The following is a 20,116-nucleotide window of genomic DNA, read 5'->3' on the forward strand; positions in this document are numbered from 1 at the left end:
TCAGCAAATTCAAGAGCATTGAAATCATCCCAAGCATCTTCTCAGACCACAGTGGAATTAAACTAACACTTAACAATCAACAAAAGATTAGTAACAGTCCCAAAATGTGGAATCTCAACAGTACACTTCTTAACAACTTCTGGGTCAAAGAGGAAATCAAGGAAGAAATCACAATGTTTCGAGAGTTCAATGAAAATGAAGACACAAGCTATCAAAATATTTGGGACACAGCTAAAGCAGTCCTAAGAGGGAAGTTCATAGCTATACAAGCACACATTAGGAAACAAGAAAAGGCACAAATAAACAGCCTGATTGCACATCTCAAAGACCTAGAAGAAGAACAACAAAGGAATCCTAAAGCAACCAGAAGGACAGAAATTACTAAAGTTAGGGCAGAAATAAATAACATTGAGAATAGGAAAACCATACAAAAGATCAATGAAAGTAAATGTTGGTTCTTCGAAAGAGTAAACAAAATCGACAAACCTTTAGCCAGACTCACAAAAAAAAAAAGGGAGAAGACCCAAATAAATCGGATAGTAAATGAAAGAGGAGAAATCACAACAGATACTGCAGAAATTCAACATATCATGCGAGGCTTCTATGAACAACTATATGCCACCAAGCTAGAGAACCTGGAAGAAATGAATGATTTCCTAGATACCTACCAACTTCCAAAACTAAGTAAAGAGGAAGTGGATAACATGAACAGGCCCATCACAGCTAATGAAATTGAAACAGTTATCAAAAATCTTCCCAAAAATAAAAGTCCTGGACCAGATGGTTTTACAAATGAATTCTACAAAACTTTCAAAGAAGAACTAATACCTCTACTTTTTAAAGTCTTCCAGAAGATTGAAAACACTGGAATACTCCCTGCCAGCTTCTATGAAGCCAACATCACCCTGATACCAAAAGCAGATAGGGACACAACAAGAAAAGAAAACTACAGACCAATATCTCTGATGAACATAGATGCGAAAATATTGAACAAAATTCTAGCCAACCGGATACAGCAATATATCAAAAAGATTGTTCATCATGACCAAGTGGGGTTTATCCCAGGCATGCAAGGTTGGTTTAACATACGTAAATCAATCAATGTGATCCACCACATCAACAAAAGCAAGACCAAAAACCACATGGTCATATCAATAGATGCAGAGAAAGCCTTTGACAAAATACAACATCCCTTTATGATTAAAACACTACAAAAAATGGGAATAGATGGAAAATTCCTGAAGATAGTGGAGTCTATATATAGCAAACCTACAGCCAACATCATACTCAATGGTGAAAAACTGGAAGCATTTCCACTCAGATCAGGTACTAGACAGGGCTGCACACTATCACCATTACTATTCAACATAGTGTTGGAAGTTCTTGCCATAGCAATCAGGCAGGAGCAAGGAATTAAAGGCATACAGACTGGAAGAGAAGAAGTCAAACTCTCCATATTTGCAGATGACATGATAGCATACATGGAAAAACCTAAGGAATCCAGCAAGAAGCTTTTGGAAATCATCAGGCAATACAGTAATGTGTCAGGCTATAAAATTAACATTCAAAAGTCAGTGGCATTCCTCTATGCAAACACTAAGTTAGAAGAAATTGAAATCCAGAAATCAGTTCCTTTTTCTATAGCAACAGAAACAATAAAATATCTAGGAGTAAACCTAACCAAAGAAGTGAAAGACTTGTATACTGAAAATTATGAGTCACTACTCAAAGAAATTGAAAAAGACACAAAGAAGTGGAAAGATATTCCATGTTCATGGGTTGGAAGAATTAACATCATCAAAATGAATATATTACCCAGAGCCATCTACAAATTTAATACTATCCCCATCAAGATCCCAAGCACATTTTTTAGGAGAATAGAACAAATGCTACAAATGTTTATCTGGAACCAGAAAAGACCTAGAATTGCCAAAACAATCTTGAGAAAAAAGAACAGAACCGGAGGCATCACACTCCCAGATCTCAAACTGTATTATAGAGCCATTGTCATCAAAACTGCTTGGTACTGGAACATGAACAGACACACTGACCAGTGGAATAGAATTGAGAGCCCAGAAATGAGGCCCCACACGTATGGACATCTAATCTTTGACAAAGGGGCCCAGACTATTACATGGGGAAAGCAGAGTCTCTTCAACAAATGGTGTTGGAAACAATGGGTTGAAACATGCAGAAGAATGAAGCTGAATCACTGTATTTCACCAAATACAAAAGTAAATTCCAAGTGGATCAAGGACTTGGATGTTAGACCAGAAACTATCAGATACTTAGAGGAAAATATTGGCAGAACTTTTTTCCGCATAAATTTTAAAGACTTTTTCAATGAAACGAATCCAATTACAAGGAAGACTAAGGCAAGTATAAACCTATGGGACTACATCAAATTAAAAAGCTTCTTCACAGCAAAAGAAACCACTACCCAAATCAAGAGACCCCTCACAGAATGGGAGAAGATCTTTACATGCCATACATCAGATAAGAGTTTAATAACCAACATATATAAAGAGCTTGCCAGACTCAACAACAAGACAACAAATAACCCCATCCAAAAATGGGGGGAGGACTTGGACAGAATATTCACCACAGAAGAGATCCAAAAGGCCGAGAAACACATGAAAAAATGCTCCAAGTCTCTAATTGTCAGAGAAATGCAAATCAAGAAAACAATGAGATATCACTTCACTCCTGTGAGAATGTCACACATCAGAAAAGGTAACAGCAGCAAATGCTGGAGAGGGTGTGGGGTCAAAGGAACCCTCCTGCACTGCTGGTGGGAATGTCAATTGATCCAACCTCTGTGGAGAACAGTCTGGAGAACTCTCAGAAGGCTAGAAATGGACCTACCCTATGACCCTGCAATTCCCCTCCTGGAGATATATCCTAAGGAACCCAACACACCCATCCAAAAAGATCTGTGTACACATATGTTCTTGGCAGCACAATTTGTAATAGCCAAAACCTGGAAGCAACCCAGGTGTCCAACAACAGATGAGTGGCTGAGCAAGTTGTGGTATATATACACAATGGAATACTACTCAGCTATAAAAAATGATGACTTCACCGTTTTCAGCCGATCTTGGATGGACCTTGAAAAAATCATGTTGAGTGAAATAAGTCAGAAACAGAAGGATGAATACGGGATGATCTCACTCTCAGGTCAAAGTTGAAAAACAAGATTAGAAAAGAAAACACAAGTCGAACCTGAAATGGAATTGGAGTATTACACCAAAATAAAAGACATATAGGTCCATGAAAAATGATGAATGAAGTAGTGGGGGTTGTATTGTTAAATGGGAATCTGGGGAATGTTATGCATGTAATAAAAAAAAAAAAAGAAGTAGAAACGCAAAGCAGAAATTGACTGAGTTTGGAGTATGGCACCAAAGTAAGAAAGCAGAAGTACACAAGAGTTTGCAGTGAGTACCTCCCTAATACTTCCTCTCCACTTTTCCAAGCTTTGGGTCCATGATTGCTCAACAATTTGTTTGGCTTTGTATGTTAACTCTCTTTTCAGTCACCAGGTTCCAGGTGTCATCAGGATGGCGGCCAGACTTCCCTGGATTGAAGACCCCACCAATATGTCCTGGAGCTCAGCTTCCCCAGAGACCCACCCTACTAGGGAAAGAGAGAGGCAGACTGGGAGTATGGACCGACCAGTCAACGCCCATGTTCAGCGGGGAAGCAATTACAGAAGCCAGACCTTCTACCTTCTGCAACCCTCAATGACCCTGGGTCCATGCTCCCAGAGGGATAGAGAATGGGAAAGCTACTGGGGAGGAGGTGGGATATGGAGATTGGGCGGTGGGAATTGTGTGGAGTTGTACCCCTCCTACCCTATGGTTTTGTTAATTAATCCTTTCTTAAATAAAAAAAATTTAAAAAAAAAAAGGGGAGAAAAAAAATAATAACAATAATAACCACAACAAGGGCAACAGAAGGGAGAAAAATGGCCTCCAGGAGCAGTAGATTCATGGTGCAGGTGCTGAGCCCCAGCACTAACCCTGGAGGCAAAAAAATAACTAGGCAAGGATGTCTACTCTCACAACTTCAACACCACTTTTGAAGTTTTCCCCCTGCAGGTGGGGACCAGGTGCTTGAACCCAGATCCTTGCACACTGTAATGTGTACGATTAACCAGGTGCACCACCGCCTGGCCCCAATCCATGTTCATGGAGTCTTTATTCACGATAGCAAATACTTGGAAACAACCAAAATGCCCTTTGACAGACGACTAGATAAAAAAGTTGTGGAACACATACTTAATGGAGTATTACTTAGTAATAAAAATGATGATATTGTGTCATTTGGGATAAGGTGGATGGAATTGGAGAATATTATGCTTAGTGAAGCAGATAAGGAGGTAAAGGACAACAGAAGAGTGTTTCACTCATATGGGGAATATAGATAATTGAACATACAAATGTGAAAATAACATCAACTTATATCTGAGACTGGGAGAACTATGGTGGCTATCTATGGGGGTGTGAATGGGGACACAGACCTTCCGTGATGAAGTGTGAAGAAAAAAAGACTATTGTAAACCATTAGCCCATCAATAATAAAAAAAAGAAAATCTAGGAAAGTTGTCACATTTGATTGGAAGGTGGTTTGTTTTGTAAGATATGAAAATGAAAGGATTAGTTTAAGGGGCTTATTCAGTTAGGCTGTTTGAATTCCTGTTCCTTACTCCAAGGAGATTGTCCCTATGGGGACAGAGATAATAAATAGCCTGGGGTCAACATTCTTTCTTTTTGAAAATCTTTTTGGATGGTAAGATACAACTCTTGCATTTATAAGATTTCCAGTGTAGTGGGAGAGTGCCGTGTAAATATATAATGAATTAAATACTATGATGAAGGAATGTGGGATCACATAGGAAACAGACAACTAATCAAAGGAGAAGGGAATAGAAAGGGAATATTTTATCTATTTTATTATTATCTGTTTTTATAAATCATTTTTACTTTGGGGAAATTGTTATTTATAAGATAGTTGTTGACACATGGGTACAATTTCTTCCTTGTGACGATTAGTATTACTTTTATTGGTGGAGTCAGCTCCTTTGGCACATGCAGTTTTACTGTGCTACTCTGTTTTACTTTTCCTCAGACATAAAGACACACAGGGAAAAATAGAAAGAGAAAGAGAGAAATCAGAGAATTGGAGAGATAAGTAGAGACAGAGAGACAAACAGAGGGAGAGATACCATAGCACCAGAGCTTCCTGTGATGCTATAGCACCTGGCATAATTTGCATGTATTTCAAATCCTGGGTCGCATGCATGGCAAGTAAACTCTCTAGCCCTCTAAAGGAATGCTTTAGAAAGACACATATGCTAAGCTCTTGATTTACGCAGAGTTGCTCCAAGTTGATAGAAATCTGCTTTCAAGATTTCTCAAACTTACATGGCAACAATTTTCACCTTCCACTTGATTTAGGATGTGAGCAAGTACCCATCATGCCATGGTAGAGACTTTTTAAAAAATAAAAGTTTTATTTATAAAATGGAAACACTGACAAGACCAGAGGATAAGAGGGGTACAATTCCACACAATTACCACCCTCAGAACTCCGTATCTCATCCCCTTCCCTGAGAGCTTTCCTATTCTTTACCCCCTGGGAGCATGGACCCAGGGTCATTATGGGGTGCAGAAGGTGGAAGGTCTGGCTTCTGTAATTGCTTCCCTGCTGAACATAGGGATTCACAGGTCGATCCATACTCCCAGCCTGTAGAAGAGACATTTTATTTGACATTCATAAAATCTTTCTCTAAATACTGCTTGATGATTCACTCTCATGAAATTTATTGAGACAGTTTTCTGAAGTTTGATGTGATTCATATTTTGGCTTGAGATTTGGACTTTTACTGATGAAGTGATCAGTTTATTTCTCGGTCATTGTGATACTTTCCATTATTTAACTTCATATTAATAGGCATTATTAATTTTCTTGACTGTTTACAAATTGAGTATCTCTTTTTTTTTCCAGATTATTGACAGCATTATAAAAATTTCGGAGTATAGTTCTATATATTTACCATCACAACAGATGAAACACTGAACCCATATTAGACACAACTCTTCCTGTTTCCTCTGGAAACCACTATGGTTTTCACAGAGTCTTAAAGTCAGTTTTGTTACTATTGTTATTATTATATCATGCAAGCTCCTTTGTTTACTTATATTGTATTTGGTAATTGTCTTTCACTTCATATTTCACTCAGTATAATTGTAGGTGAATAAGGTTTAAGGGATGTATGACTGATAGTGTAAAATGAAAATTTGAACAACAAAGGAAAATTATCCTAATAAAACGTATAACCAAAACTGAATCATCAATAAATTTGTGCTCTACACAATTATCCACTTAACCCAAATTCTAGCTCCTCCTTCATGATTCTCCTTCCTGCATAAACTATACTAAATCTGTCTGTAAATTCCACCACCTCACTCTGAAAGTATGATCTTTGTTGCTAAAACTCTGGTCCAAAACACCATCAGATATCAGCTGGAACTTTCTAACCCCTTCCTTTTCCCCTCTCATTTCCTCATCACTCATCTTCTTATTTCCTAATTTATTTATTTTTTAAAAAAAATATTTATTCCCTTTTGTTGCTCTTGTTGCGTTATTGTTGTAGTTATTATTGATGCCGTCGTTGCTGGATAGGACAGAGAGAAATGGAGAGAGGAGGGGAAGACAGAGAGGGGCAGAGAAAGATGGACACCTGCAGACCTGCTTCACCGCCTGTGAAGCTCTCCCCTGTGAAGGTGGCGAGCCGGGGGCTTGAACAGGGATCCTTATGCAGGTCCTTGAGCTTTGTGCCACCTGCGCTTAACCTGCTGCACTACCGCCCGACTCCCTAATTTATCTTTTATACTGTTAATATAAACTACAGTATTCATACAAACCAAAAGAGAAGGGACTGGGTTATGGCACATCTGATTAAGTGCACACATTACTATGCACAAGGACTCGGGTTCAATACTCTGTCCCCTGCAGAGGAAAAGCTTCACTAGTGGTGAAGCAGTGTTGCAAGTGTCTCTCTGTTTCTCTCACTCTCTGTCTCCTCTTCCCTCTCAACTTCTCTTTCTGTTCTATCAAAAAATTTAAAAAAGTAAATAAAGTTAACACAGTTGGGAGAAAATTTCCCTTCCAGGAGAAACATCTGCATCAATCTCCAAAACTGAGAATAGCCTCAGTTATTTCTTTGCGCCATGTTGTTGCTCTTAGAATGTTTTCAGTGAACCTAAAGACCTGAATGCAGTGGGGTCAGGTTTGAACCAGGGTCTCATCTATGGCAAAATAGTGCACTGTTCAAATGAGCTATTTTGCCAGCTCCAGTATTTATTGATTTGTTTAAGAAAGAGAGAGAACCAGAGTATTACTCTGACACACGATGCAAGTCATGTGCTCTACCTGCTATGATATTTCCAGGGTTCCCTCTCCCCCAACCCCATTTTATTGAAGGATTAGTGGTTTGTAGCATAGGTGTTGACACATAGGTAAAACTCTCATCTTTTCAAGATAAATTTCTGCAAGACAATCTCTCTCCCAATCTAGGTTTTGTTTTTTTTTTCCCACCACCATGCAGCAGGATGTCAGTACCCCTCTGTCCCATCGATTTTTAGAGCACTACTCAGCTGTGATCTATAATGGTACTGGGGATTGAACTGGGGCAAATATTAGTAATATTTGGTTCCTTGGGCATGAAAATCCTTTTTGCATAACCATTATGCTATCTCCCTAGCCTCCTATGGGACCTCTTGAAAAACTTTTAACTAGCCTACACTTTAGAACATTTTTGACTTAGTAATGAATTGACTAGAATAAAGAATTCTAGGTTATAATTAGAGATTTATAGCAGGTAGTATGGAACAAATTATAATGTTTGAGTTTGAGCAGATAATTTAGAAACATTGTTCTAACCTAGATTTGATATTTTTTCTCATTAATTTCACTTGAGTTTTGTGAATATAAACTCAAGACTGTATGTGTGATCATTTAAAATATTCAGAGAGAATTACATTTTGTTAAGAATTATATGTTCACTGATATAACTAATCTTAACTTTTAAGGATCTTCCAAGGCTCACCCAGTTCACTTCCATCTGTAAAAATATTTGAAGTTATTCTTTAAGTCAAAACTCTTTAAAGAGAACAAAGACATCAATTGAAACTAAAGAATGCCATGTTACATAACAGGAACTACATGTAGGACATACTCTATGTATAGGTACATTATCCTATTCTAAAATGGAAATTTGACATATTCTAGTTCTTTTTCACAAGGAAAGTAAAAAATCATGGGTAAGAAAGTTTAATGATTGAAATGAAAGGATTGCTTCTCTTTTGGTTCGGGTTGATCTTTTCTCAGATGCTAATAGTTCCTTTTCTGTTTTCTAACAACTATTGAATTAGATATATCTTCACCTCGCCAGAACATATATTATTTACCAATTATTTTTAGACTCTGATAATGTTATCATCCAAAGTTCAAATCTTTATTGTTTACTTTTAATGAATGTGCTATTAGAATCAAATTTTCTACAATGACTCACTATGCTTTTTAAGATGTAGTAGTCCTTCTAAAGGTTTACTTTACGTTGATTGTCTCACTTCTGTAACTAGAAAAACCTATGCATCTTTCTCTTTCACCAAGTAAAATAACCTTGTCCTAAGGAACAAAATTGGTGCTGATTTATTTCTCAAGGGACAAGCAGTTGCCATAAATTTTCCTGCAAAAATATTAAATACTCCTTATCTCATAGTAGGTTTAGTCTTGATCTTTTACCCTCAATATTGTTTGATATGAAAAATAGTTTGTAAAATGAAAAATACTATAGACATACTAGTTAACAATATTAGTAAGCATAAAGAATGTTGATTTTCATTTTTTTCTTGCTCCCTATACTTCATTAATCCTTCTGCAAACCAAGAGAGAAAACCATGATTATAGATCCTAGACAATCAGGAAGAGGTAAAATTTCTTGTTCTACTTCTATTGTTTCTAGAAATTCCAAAATGAATGCTACAAAGTAAGCCTTTCAAATATTTTTATAAACATATGTATTGATACACAAAAATTCTGCACTCATTTTGTATATGCAACTTGATGATTTTGGAGACACACATATGCCCATGTACCCATAGAACCATTACTTCAGTACTGTTCTTCATACTGCTACTTATGTTAAGCTATGTGTCTTTAGAACACAAAAGAAGTCTGATTTTGAAATTAGAAATAATTTTGCTCTTGCTTTTCAGCTTACCCTTGATAAAACATTCTAAATTTATACAGCGACTATAGGCTTCCAAAGCTTTGGACATCAAGACTAATTCTATCTTGATATGTACATTTTTCTTTCTCTCCTTGTACCTAGTGAAATTCACACATAGGATATACTCTAATTAGTTTCATTTTAAAGACTCTAACATGGGATCATTGAAATACCAAGTCTCAAGTGCACCATTTGACATCTCATTAACACTTGCATTGCAACATATGGTGCATGGGTGACTTGAGTTACTGTGGATGTCAGCAAGGTGGTGGTGGAGAGCTATAAAGAGTAAAATTTTCCTGACATTTGACATTACTTTCAGGAAAACATTGTTTTGAGCATAGTGGATTATCGTGTGTGTAACAGAACCTCTAAGTAGAGTGGTTTAGATGCATCACCTTGTAAATGTTTCTTAAATTTAAAATAAAACATGTCAATATAATAGTGTACAATACAATTTGATGGAGAGTTGCTGTGCTTTGGCATTTTTATTACAAAGGTAATTGTGATCAAATCAAGTTCATTACCTGTAGCTATAGATATAGTATTTAAAGTTATAATTATTTTTATAGTCTTTGCAAAAAAAATCCAAGATATTTCTTCATGCCTTAGTTACATATTTTGACAAATTTTCAGCTACTATTTGAGAAAGTTTTACTGAGAAAACTGTATATTTCTTTAACTTCAGATATGTAACTTGTTTTATGTAAGGATAGAAAAAATGGGAGATTCTTGGTTTAAAATTAGACTTATTTCAGTTAAAAATTTGAATGCAGAGTGCTTTTTATTTCTTTATATTTTTCATTTAGTCTACATGGTAAACATTTTATTCAACTTCACTGCGACATGACCAGATGGTGGAATTATGGGATTTAAATCCCTGAGCTATTCAGAGGACTTTGAATCCAAAATCTTAACTTTACAGAGGTGAAAACTAAGCCTCAGAGCTTTAGTTTTTATTTTTAAACAACAGGTTTTTTTTTCTCTCTAAAATAAAAGAGCTTTCAACAGACAAATGAGTCTAGTCTATGATGAATAGATGGAGACAACTGATTTGCTTATGACATTGTTTATCATTTTCAAAAAGTAGACCCATGGGAAGAATTATGATACAGAATGTATTAAGGGGTAAGAGTCAGTGTTGCAAGTCATACAATTCCCAATTCCTAGAGTAAGAGATGTCACTTCCTAAGTATCTGTAATTGGTTTTGCAAACTAAGACCTCAGATTGCAATGTATATATTACTTATGTGCCACTTCAGATACATTTCATTATCTACCACCATATTTCTCACTTTAAAAGCTATATATATATTTTATTTTATTATTTAATTTTCAAAGAACTGCTCATCTCTGTCTCATGGCAGTGCTGGTGACTGAACCTGGGATCTTTGTGCCTCAGGTGTGAAAGTACGTTGCTTAAAATCTCTGTGTATCTAACCTGTCCTCCATTTCACTTCTTACCTGTTTAAAGTTATACAACTAATTCTTATGTTTTGATTCACTTAAGATATTCATTTAGTATATTTTTGGTTGTGTTATCTCTGTAAGAATACATAGTAGAATTTCACAGCATTTTAAAAAAAATTTTATTTATAAAAAAGAAACACTGACAAAACCATAGGATAAGAGGGGTACAACTCCACACAGTTCCCACCACTAGAACAACGTATCCCATACCCTTCCCTGATAGCTTTCCTATTCTTTATCCCTCTGGGAGTATGGACCCAGGGTCATTATGGGTGCAGAAGGTGGAAGGTCTGGCTCCTGTAATTGCTTCTCCGCATACTCACAGCCTATCTCTCTCTTTCCCTAGTGGGGCGGGGCACTGGAGAAACGGGGCTCCAGGACACATAGGTTGTCTGCCCAGAGTAGTCCAGTTGGCATCATGTTAGCATCTGGAACCTGGTGGCTGAAAAGAGAGTTAACATATAAAGCCAGACAAATTGTTGACTAACCATGAACCTAAAGGCTGGAATATTGCAGATGAAAATTTTGGGGCCTCCATTTTGTAAAGAGGTAGTAGGCCTATTTTAGTTATATTCCAAAGGGCCCATGACTATACTAATTCTTTTTTTTTTTTTTTTTTTTCTGAGTCTGACATCTGATATGCAAATAGGCCCAAGTTATTGTCTGGAGAGATGCTATCATGGCTGGAAAAGGACTAGGAAGCTGGGTTAGGGAAGAGAATATCTCCCAAATATGGGAAAAGTGTATAAATATTGTTGACTGTAAACCCCATCGACTTGATCTGGGGCCCATATTCAGCTTAGAAGCCTATGTGACCTCTGTATCCCTGTAGATCTGAGCTCACATGCTGTGGTCATGAATAGGAACATTCCAAGCTGCCCCAATATCAGTACCCATCTTCCTCAGGTGGTAGATAGAGTATGTTGTCCAGCCTCCCTTCAGAGGATGGACCATTCTCTATAGTTGTTGACCCATATTGAGGGCAAAGCCCTATAGGGGCCCACAAAGGGGTCTATTGTATTGTTCCTGATAGAAATGACCAGTGACAATGGAGAGAGGGATTTATATGAGGTCTAGGTCCATCATGTCTGTTTGGGAATCTCAGGACAACCTGACTAGGGCCTCAGCTGAGTCACTAGGGCCTGATAGTGACTAAAGAGTCATCATTAAAGTGATGTGCCAGTCTCTTGCCCTTATTCAGCTTTTGCAGTCCTTGCTTTGAGAAGGTTAGCTTTGGAGTGAGTGAGGGAAGTGTAATAGGAAGTAGGTGAGGAGGGTATCTAAGTATAGGCAGGAACTATTTCATTAGGAACTTTATGGTTTCTTTTTAGGGCTTTCTACTAGCTTGCTTCATTTATTGATTCATTACATACTATTGTGCACTTTTGCTTTGAGGTATATATTTTTCCCTAATTTATGGATACATGTGTATATATGCCCTATCTCATGGGACCTGGTCTATATGTAGGTTTTGGGACTTTGTTAGGAAGTGCACCACCCAAAATGGAATTAAGGAGTCCTATGAGAAAGGGAAGGTCTCACCTGAGTAATGAGGTAGAAGTGTTGCCATTCCACGCCTGATGTCTCTGGATACAGTCTGGAGTGAAGCATGCCGAGGTGGTATGCGTTGCATTGGTTAGGTTGGGATCAGCATATGCCGTATAACAATTGGTATGAATTGAGAGAAGCATACAGGAAAATGAACCCCACCTAGAGGTTCCAAGACTAGGGGAAGTATGGACTTTATAGAGGAAGCAGGAGGTTCCTGCTGTCTTAGGGTTTAAGAAGGCAATATATAGTTATTGCTATAATCAAATTATTTGGCAATTGGGTTAACTTTGAAAATTCCTTTGTTAGGATTTGCAGTATCATACACGATACATAATACATCACCATAATTTATGTCCTTTGACATTATTTATATATAGCTGTGTCTTATAAACAGGGCCACTAGTTGCTTCTGTTCTCCCTGGTCTAGGCTTTTAGGAGAGTCAACACTTCAAAGAAGAAATCATTATTAGAAATGTATTAACAACTAGAGACCACTGGTCAAGCAGTCTGATTACATGTTTGAAATCTAAAGTGCTTGGATTGAAGGAACTATATATATATACTCAGCCTATTGTCTGTACAATAAAAGGTTTGAGACATTCAATCGGTTTTTCCCCTCTCATATTAATTAAATAGTGATTTATGAGACTGCAAGTTAATAGGAATGTACATAACATCCTGTCAACCACCAAAGGACTATTCAGCCACCCCCCCCCCCCCAATCCAGTAAAGCTGAACATCTACTGTCACCCTCCACCCAGAGACTTTTACTTTGGTGCCCTACTCCAAACTCAGTTAGATCTTGCTTTGAGTTTCCCTTTCTGTTCTTCTTTCTCAACTTCTGTTGATGAGTGCAATCATCCCATACTCATCTTTGTCTTTCTGACTTAGCTCACTTGACATAATTCCTTCTAGCTCCGTTCAAGATGGGTCAGAGAAGGCGGGTTCATTGTTCTTAATATCTGCATAATAGTCCATTGTGTAAATATACCAGGGCTTTCTTAGCCATTCATCTGTTGTTGGGCACCTGGTTTGCTTCCAGGTTTTAGCTATTATGAATTGTGCCTCTATGAACATAAGTATACACATATCTTTTTGGGTGTTACGGTGTTCTTGGGGTATATCCCTAGGAGAGGAATTACTGGGTCATATGGAAGGTCCATGTCTAGCCTTGTGAGAGTTCTCCAGACTGTTTGCCACGGAAGCAATTTACATTCCCCCCAGCAGTGCAGAAGGGTTCCTTTGTTTCCACAGCCTCTCCAGCATTTGTTGCTGCTGTCCTTTTTGATGTATGCCATTTTCACAGGGGTGAGGTGGTATCTCAGTGTTGTCTTTATTTGCATTTCTCTGACAATCAGTGACCTGGAGCAATTTTTCATGTGTTTGTTAACCTTTTGGATCTCTTCTGTGTGAATATTCTGTTCATATCCGCACAGTAGTTTTTTAACCTTTAATGATGCTTAGTTTTTTTTTAATGATTTCACCAAAATTCTTGCTTTATTAATTTATTTTTTGCAAGAAATGTCTGTTATGTTTATATTATGATACAAGCAAAGAAGAAATATAAGTGCATGCCTTATGAGTTCCTGAATTCTTTTAAAAATAATAATGTAATTTTCTTTTTAAATTTTTAAATTATTTTTATTTATTTATTTACTTATTTATTTATTGGATAAAGACAGCCAGACTTTGAGAGGAAGGGAGAGACAGAGAACTAGAGAAACAGAGAGACACCTGCAGCCCTCCTTCACCACTCATGAAGCTTTCCCTCTGCAGGTGGGGATGGGGGTGGGGGCTGGAACCTGGGTCCTTGCACACTGTAACATGTGTGCTCAATCAGGTGCGCCACCACCATCCCTTTCCTGCATTCTTTAAGGTGTATTTATTTAACATTTGGTTCAATCAAGGAAATCTGAGCACTTATTGCTTAGGTAAAGTATAGAAGTATAAGTACAGTTATTTATTTGCTATTGTTTATTTTATTTTAATTCATTTAAACTCACAGTTATTTTTTATTTTCCTCATGCTACAAATATCTTATTTATTCATTTATTTTTTTTGCCACTGGGATTGTTATAGTTTAGTGTTTACGTGGGTCCACTATTCCTGCAGCCATTTTCTCTTTAAAGAGAGTGAAATAAAGAGCAATGGAGGAGAGTGAGGAGGGATACATATTATTTGAGGAAAATTTGAATATATAATTGAATATACTTCTTTATAAGTTTAAATAAAGAAATCATTCTTTCACAATTTTCTTTGAAAATGATGGAAACTTTTTGCATATAATAATTTTCTTCCTTTCTATCCTCTCATTTCTCATGTGTTTTAGCTGGTCTTTTGGTTAAGGTTAATATTTTATTCTTTTCTAGATTAATTTCTACATGTCTTTTAGCCTTTGAATAATTTGTACTCTTTTCTTTACTTTGATAAAAGAACATTTACTCACTTTGAAGTAGTAAGACAACTTGACTGAACATAGAGCACTTGTTTCAGAACCACTTCCTCCCCAAACCATTGACTCTTTGTGTTTTAAACTGTTAAAGAGAAATCTATCTCCAAATTGATTCTCTTTTTGTGTTTTCGTAAGCAATATTTTTTTTCTTTTCTCTTTTCCTTTCTTTTGCTATTGTAACTGCATATCTCCTTGAAAAAATGTTCCCACCCTGTTATGTGGTAGTTGACTTTTTATTGGTAACAAATATTCGTACTTGGTGAATTCTTTTTATATGAAGACATGTCTTTATTAATTCCAGAATTTTCTCCATTTAACTATTTCTCAGTGGGTTTTCCCTGTTGTTTCGAAGACACACTTATAACAATAATTTTCTCACATTTTTGGGCTTAATTATTTTTGATGTTTTGAAAATATTTATATATTTTGTTACATGGCTTTGTATTTTTAAATACTGCCTATAATTCTGTATCTGTTACTTACTATCTCTTTTGAATTTGATAACTGTGCTCTAGTTTTCATATTATCTTCTCTGATTTCAGAAAATTATCTATTTTCTTGACTGCTTACTTTTTTATCAGTAGCTGTGATATATTTTTGAATATTGTTGAAAACATGATGCCAAATGCCTTTGCATTTTTCTCATTTCTTGTGGCTCATTGATTTTCTCCTCTTTTTCTTATTTGTGTTTCTACATTTCTTATCTTTATAACTAAATGCATTTTTCATTCGATTTTTTTTCAGATTTCAAAAAGATGGTTTGGCATATGTATCATATACATTAAAAAAATTTTTTTGTTTATAAATAAATGTCTTCCCACTTGGAATACTTTTCTGTATTCCCAGATCCCAGGAAAAAGCCCTGTACATAGTAGGTAGGTATTTGAATGACTATATAGTTGTAGGCACAGAAATTTGGTGGTGAGTGTGGTATGGAACTGTACCACTGTAATTTTAAAATCATATAAACTATTATTAAATCACTAATAAAATAAAGTTAGAAAAAATGAAGCAAGCCTAACATAGTCACTTTAGATAAGTTAGTTAATATCACAGTTCACTGATGAATATGGTGTAAAGTACTATAGTTATCAGGCCACATGAGAAATTTCATCTCAATAAACAAATCTAACAATTGCCAGTTACTTTTGTTGGTGAATTCTGAAGATATAAAACTTTTAGAGAATTTATAGCCTCACATACTTCTTACCTTTTCCAGAGGCCTCCAGATGTTCATGTAACAGTTTTTCATTGAGATTTTATATTATTATTTAAAAATTTTTAAATATTTATTTATTATTGGAGAGAGAGAGAGAAAGAGAGAGAAATTGAGAGAGGAGGAGGGAGCTAGAGAGGGAGAGTCAGAGAGACACCTGCAGTCCTGCTTCACCACTCAAGAAGCTTCTCCCGGGGGTCGGGTGGTGGCGCAGTGGGTTAAGCGCATGTGGCGCAAAGCGCAGGGACCGGCGTAAGGATCCCGGTTGGAGCCCCCGGCTCCCCACCTGCAGGGGAGTCGCTTCACAGGCGGTGAAGCAGGTCTGCAGGTGTCTGTCTTTCTCTCCCCTTCTCTGTCTTCCCGTCCTCTCTCCATTTCTCTCTGTCCTATCCAACAACGAATGGTGTCAAGAAGGGCAATAATAATAACCACAACGAAGCTACAACAAGGGCAACAAAAGGGGGGAAAAATGGCCTCCAGGAGCGGTGGATTCATGGTGCAGGCACTGAGCCCAGCAATAACCCTGGAGGAGGGAAAAAAAAAAAAAAACCTTAAAAAAAAAAAAAAAAAAAAAAAAAAAGAAGCTTCTCCCCTGCTGGTGGGGACCAGAGACATGAACCCACGTCTTTGTGAACTGTAATGTCTGTGCTTAACCAGATGTGCTACTATCTGGCCCCCAAGATTTAATTTTATTGATTAGTAATTTTGAATGTATGTACTAAAATTAAATCTCTGAATAACTATTTTATATTGGTGAGGCATATACAACCATAGCATTTGATAAACTCTGTGAAGATCTGTATCTGTAATTTACTTATTGCTTGACAATATTTGAAGCTCTTTGATCTTGAATTGTTTCATTATTTTCTTAAACCTGTAAGTGGCACTAAAGAAGATTGATCGATGAGGCTGATTTGAAGTTTTCCTTCTTATGTAAAAATATTGGAAGCATAGTATTCTGTATATTAGTTGTACAAAGAATTTGTATTTGAAAATGGTGGCATTAATATAGCACAAATTAAGCAAAGACTTCCAGAACTATGATGGACAGTACTAATGAGAGTGGACATCTTTGCCTAGTTCAAGATTTAGGAAAAGACTTTTTACCTCTGTGTATGCTTTGTGTTTGTTGTACATAGCCTTTATTATGTTAAGTAATTCTTCTTTCTAGTCCAAATTTATTAATAGTCTCTTGTATAATGATTTTTCATCATCTATTGATATGATGGCTTTAAAAGTGAAACAACCCTGGGGGTCGGGCGGAAGCACAGTGGGTTAAGCGCAGGTAGCACAGGTAGCACAGATCGCTAGCACAAGAACCAGTCAAAGCCGGTTAGAGTCCAGGCTCCCCACCTGCGGGGGGGGGGGGGGGGGGGGGGGGGAGTCACTTCACAAGCGGTGAAGCAGTTCTGCGAAGCAGTTATGCACTATTTCTCTCTCTTCCTGTCTGTCTTCCCCCTTTCTTGGTTTCTCTCTGTCCTATCCAACAACAATGACAGCAATGACAACAACAATAATAATAACAATGATAAACAACAAGGGCAGCAAAAGGGAAAAATAGTCTTCAGGAGGAGTGAGTTTTAGTGCAGGCACAGAGCCCCAGCAATAACCCTGGAGGCAAAAAAAAACAAAAAAAGTGAAACAACCCTACAGTGACAAGATACCATCTAAAGAAATAGAGGGATACAAAAAGAAATGAGAGGATATTCCATATTCATAGGTTGGAAGAATAAATATGTTAAGATGATAATCCTACTAGAAGAAATTTATAGATGGGACGTAACTTTATCAAAATTATATTGATTTTATTCGAGGAAATTGAACAAGTAATTTTGAATTTTGTGTGGGACAACAAAGAACACAAATGGCTAAAACAAAAATCTGAGAGAATATAAAAACAAAGTACTTTTCCCAACATCAAACTATATCAATAAACAATAAAAATTAAAGATAATGTGGCTGGGGCTGAGTGGTGGTGCACCTGGTTGAGTGCACATGTTATAATCCATAAGCACCTGGGTTTGAGCCCACAGTCCCCACCTGCAAAGGGAAAGCTTCACGAATGGTGAAGCAGGGCTGCAGGTGTCTCTCCATCTCTCTAGCTCTCTATCTCCCCCTTCCTTTCAATTTCTGACTGCCTCTATCCAGCAAATAAATAAAGATTAAAAAAATAAAAGATAAAATAATGTGACTTTAGACCAAGAACAATTGCTCAAGTCAATAGAACAGAATAGAGAGTCAAGAATGAATCCCCCACTATATATACAAATAAATGTCCTGGGGATGACAAGGAAGCACAAAACTATTTAGTGGGAAAAGATCTCTTCAATAAATGGTACTGGGAAAACTAGACAGTTACATATATAAAAATGAAACTAGAGCATCACTTAATGTCGTATGCCAAAATTAAGTCAACATGGACACTAGAATGGAAACTATAAAATACATTAAAAAATAGGTAAAACATTTCAGGACCTTAATATGAAAGATGTATTTAGAGGCTCATCCTTACTGGCAATGGAAATTAAAGAAAGAATAAATAAAAGAGACTACAACAAATAAATGAACAAGTCAAAAAATATTCTACAAAGATTAAAAGGTAACCTAGTAATTGGGAGAAGATATTTACCTACACTTCTGGCAAGGGATTGATATGAAAAATATATAAAGAAATCACACAGCTCAACAAGAACCATGCAATCCAATATAATGTGGGCAAAAGATCTGAATAGACAACACTGTAGGTAAGAGAAACAAATGCCCACAGACATATGAAAAAAATGCCTTATGTGACCACTACAGAAGTGCACATTAAAGGGGTTGGGCTGTAGCGCTGTGGGTTAAGAGCACGTGGCACAAAGCGAAGCGCAAGGACCAGCATAAGGACCCCTGTTCGAGCCCCAGCTCCCCACCTGCAGGGGAGTTGCTTTACAGGTGGTGAAGCAGGTCTGCAGATGTCTGTCTTTCTCTCCCTTTCTCTGTCTTCCCCTCCTCTCTCCATTTCTCTCTGTCCTATCCAACAACGAACGACATCAACAATAACAATGATAACCACAACAAGGCTACAGCAACAAAATAAGGGCAACAAAAGGGAGAAAAAGTGGCCTCCAGGAGCAGTGGATTCATGGTGCAGGCACTGAGTCCCAGCAATAACCCTGGGGGCAAAAACAAACAAACAAACAAAAACGCACATTAAAATGACATTGAGGGGAGTCCAGTGGTAACGCAGAAGGCAGAGTGTTAAGCACAAGTGGCGCAAAGCACAAGAACCAGAGTAAGGATCCTGGTTGGAGCCCCTGGCTCCCCACCTGCAGGGGAGTCACTTCACAAGTGGTGACACAGGTCTGCAGGTGTCTTTCTCTCCCCCTCTATGTCTTCCCTTCCTCTCTCCATTTCTCTCTGTCCTATCCAATAACTACAATAATAAAACAACAAGGACAACAAAAGGGAATAAATAAATATTTAAAAAAATGACAATGAGTTAGTACCTCAGATTTGTGAGAATGGCCTCCATCAACAAAACAGGAAATGATAAGTGCTGACATGGATGTGGAGCAAAAGTAACTGTGGTACACTTGGTAGGAATGCAAACTGGTGCAGTCCTTATGGGAAACAGTATGTACAGGTCTTAAACAAACAAAGATGAAAATACCTTGTAATCTAGCAATATTCTTCCCAGGCATATACCTAAAGGAGATGAAAAACACTAATTTGAAGGAACAGCCCATATTCATAGATGAATTATTCACAATTGCCAAAAGATGGAAATAACATTAATGGCCTTGGAGAAATGACTGGATTAGAAAACAGTGGAACGTAGTTTCCATGGAATATTACTCTGCAGTAAAAAAAAAAAGATGATGTTGTAAACTCTGTGGAAAACAGTCTGGAACCTCATCAGAAAGCTAGAAATGGACCTGTCCTATGAGCCAGCAATTTATTTCCTGGGAACATACCCAAGGGAAACAAAGAAACCTATCTGAAGAGACCTATACACTCTTAAGTTCATAAACACAATTTGTAATAGCCCAGGCTTGGAAACAACTCATATGCTCAAAGATAGATGAGTGACTCTAAGAAAGTTGTGGTATATATACACAATGGAACACTTTGCAGATGTTCAAAATGA

This window comes from Erinaceus europaeus, chromosome 10 (genome assembly GCF_950295315.1).
Source record: "Erinaceus europaeus chromosome 10, mEriEur2.1, whole genome shotgun sequence".
NCBI classification, from domain to species: Eukaryota; Metazoa; Chordata; class Mammalia; order Eulipotyphla; family Erinaceidae; genus Erinaceus; species Erinaceus europaeus.